We start from the raw sequence: 3,438 nt of genomic DNA, 5'->3' as shown, positions 1-3,438 counted from the left end.
GTATGTCCAGGTAGATTACACTGAGCTCCCCCACATAGGTCGCCTGAAGTATCTATTAGTAATAGTAGATCACCTGACAGGATGGGTGGAAGCTTTCCCCACTGCCACGGCAACGGCAACTCAGATTAGCAAAATTCTACTCGAACAAATCATCCCACGATTTGGGCTACCCCGCGCTATTGACTCTGACCAGGGGAGCCACTTCACCTCGACCATCCTCCACAATGTAGTGCAAGCAATGGGGATTGACTGTGATTTGCACACCCCCTGGCATCCCCCCTCCTCGGGCAAGGTCGAAAGAATGAACCAGACCATCAAAAAGCAGCTAACCAAACTCACTAGTGAAATCGGCCTGCCTTGGACCAAATGCCTACCCCTTGCCCTATTGCAAATTCGCACCCAGCCAAGGCGGGATTTGGGCGTCTCCCCTTTAGAAATGCTGTTTGGCCTCCCGTTCCATAGGCCGCAGGGGGAACCTCCTGTATTCGAGTCTCGGGATATGTTTGTGCAAAAATATGTGGTGGCTCTGGGGTCTGCTCTATCTCGTTTACGCCAACAGGGACCTTTGGCACAGACGCCGCCCCTCGAGTTTGCGGTGCACACCGTCAAGCCGGGTCAGTGGGTCCTGATTAAAAGCTGGAAGCAACGTACCCTCGAACCAACTTGGGACGGTCCCTTCCTGGTACTTTTGACTACCGAAACGGCTGTCCGTACGGCCGAAAAGGGCTGGACACATTACACTCGAGTCAAGGGACCAGTGCCACAACCGACAGAGGACGAACGAACCTCTCTGACAAAGGCATCTAAGGAACAGAGACCCTGAGAACAAACTAATCGGACTTTGGCGAGTCTAAAGGAACTGTGCCCTCTGGCTACAGGTGTCGCGACAAAATGCGGTCAATCGTATTGTTAACTTGCTATGCCATTATCCTTGGGCTAGGTCATAGTGCGCGTGTTACCCAATTTGGCCTCTGGAAAAAACAAGCAGAGGACCGTCGGTGGCTCTCCATCTCCGTTCCCGCCAACAAGCCAACACAGACACTTAGTTTAGACCTATGTGGGTTGGTGCCCTGTGCAACTAAAAGTGAACTGAATCAGACTAAGCGGAACCTAGAGAGAGAAAGGGGATTCCAGGGTCAGACGTTAGTATTACAGTTGCATGGTAGGGAAGGCGTAAATAGGCCTCCAGCCCCCGGGGTCCAGGCTATGGTGTCAGTTGTCCGTGATCCCATCACCCCTGGACGGGATTGTGGGCAGAATCAGTGCAATCCGCTCTATCTGACCATAAAGAACTTGGGAAACAACGGGACGAGCCTTAGTGGAACAATCCTGGGTATTAGGGTTGGGGGCCAGGCAGGACAGGAGGGGTTGCAGCTGTGCTGCACGCGTATCACGATCATTGAAGCTGAGTCTGGGGGCTCATCCGCCATCGATGAGCAGGAAAAGATTAGAATAATTGAGGTGACGGATTTGGAAAAGACCTTTGAAATAGAAACGGGATACGGGGAGGCGAATGCCTGGATGGAATGGGTCAAATATACTGTGAGGAGCATGAAAAAGAGTGATTGCTACGCATGCACGAGTGCCCGCCCTAACCCTCAGGTGGGCCCATTCCCGCTGGGATGGGAGAAACACCCACGAGCCTTGGACTGCATGATAAGGCTGTACCAGGACCAAGAGGCCTGGAACGACTCCACTTGTCGACCCTTGAGTTTGAAGTTCCCCCCCGTCAAGTCTGAGGGGGCGCCCCGCCCGCCATCATTCTCAGGGGTAACGGGTACGCACCAGGCCTGCGTCTCTCGGACGGGACTACAGTGGGACAACGATGTGGGGACATTTACAATGAAACTACCGGGGGCGGGAATTACTCCCACATTCATGTGCCTAGGGCAGACCTCTGGTGGTACTGTGGTGGGAGGGTTCTGCGACAGACCCTGCCCCGAAAATGGACGGGCACTTGTGCAATCGTTCAATTGGCCATCCCATTCACCCTGGCATTCGAAAAACAAGAGCAACCCCGTTCCAGTGGAAGAACTGAGAGAGCTTTGGAGACCTCTTTCGATGATAACATATATTTAGATGCCATAGGGGTCCCCAGGGGTGTTCCTGACGAATACAAGGCTAGGAACCAGATAGCGGCGGGTTTTGAGTCGTCACTGTTCTGGTGGGTGACCATCAATAAGAACGTGGATTGGATTAATTATAATTACTACAATCAGCAGAGGTTCATTAATTATACCCGGGATGCAGTGAAAGGAATAGCAGAACAACTGGACGCCACTAGTAGGGTGGCGTGGGAAAATAGGTTGGCCTTAGACATGATGTTGGCAGAGAAGGGGGGTGTTTGTTTCATGATAGGCACTCAGTGCTGCACTTTCATCCCCAACAACACAGCCTCTGATGGGTCCATCACCCGCGCCCTGGATGGACTCACCACATTGGCAGACAAACTGGCCGAAAACTCGGGCATCGACTCTGGCCTCACGGACTGGTTGGAAGCTTGGTTCGGTAAATGGACGGGGTGGTCGTTTCCTTTCTTGTCTCATGTATAGTGGTGGCAGGGGTACTCACTGCCCTTGGGTGTTGCGTTATTCCCTGCGTTCGGGGATTAACTCAACGACTGATCGAAACCGCCCTTATTAAGAGGGATGTTCCCTGTGGGCAGGTTGAACGAATGAATCTCAAGATGGAACAACGTGAATCCCTCTTGTGCGGGGGTAGTATTAGAGATGGGCAGTTTGATGAACAAGCTCGGGAGTTATTAAACGCCCTGGAGAAGAAACTTACGGTTTAAAAATTACAGGCCGTAAGAAAAGACACAGGGGATTTGTAGGGGGTAGTGTAATTTTTAAACGGTTAGCTGCATTTTAGTCTTTTCTACCTTATAGTAAACACAAGCAGACACTCGAAACTGTTGCCGGACCTCCCCCATGTTTTTATGAATGAAACAATTGTAACAGCTTTCCTCGATAGTTGAAAGACCGCCCTTAACCACAGTTGTACAACATCATCCATATAAGGAAAGAACGGGGAGCTTGAACACTGATTGGCCAAGTGAATAACAAAATAATCGCAGGCACCAGAACCCAAATAAGGAAAAACAGTGGGGAACTCTAGCACTCATTGGTCAAGACAGCAGTAGGAGACCCAGCCCACATATACGTGTATATAATGCGTGGAGATTACTATGCTTGTGTGTGTACCCACGGGAACAACACCCGACTTTGCAAAGTTGAATGAAAAGTTTTGGACAGACTCCTCCGTGTCTTTGTTCCTGGGAAGGGAAATAAAAGTGCCGGAGATGGGGCCGGACAGCCGCATATCTCGCACACTGCCAAGCCAACGACATCTGCAAACTGTCCAGAGAATAGCTCTCTTAAAGGTATCTTTATCGGTCAGTAACCTGTGAAGCAGAATCCCCAAGAAGAAGAAAAGAAG

At 50.9% G+C, this 3,438-nt stretch overlaps 1 pseudogene; it reads left to right on the top strand.

Moving 5' to 3' along the window:
• Positions 1 to 577: 577 nt before the first annotated feature.
• On the top strand, positions 578 to 2,936 carry LOC122551783 (annotated as a pseudogene).
• Positions 2,937 to 3,438: the final 502 nt, after the last annotated feature.

This window comes from Chiloscyllium plagiosum, chromosome 7, assembly GCF_004010195.1.
Source record: "Chiloscyllium plagiosum isolate BGI_BamShark_2017 chromosome 7, ASM401019v2, whole genome shotgun sequence".
Classification (NCBI taxonomy): domain Eukaryota; kingdom Metazoa; phylum Chordata; class Chondrichthyes; order Orectolobiformes; family Hemiscylliidae; genus Chiloscyllium; species Chiloscyllium plagiosum.
This window is presented reverse-complemented; position numbering and strand designations above follow the sequence as displayed.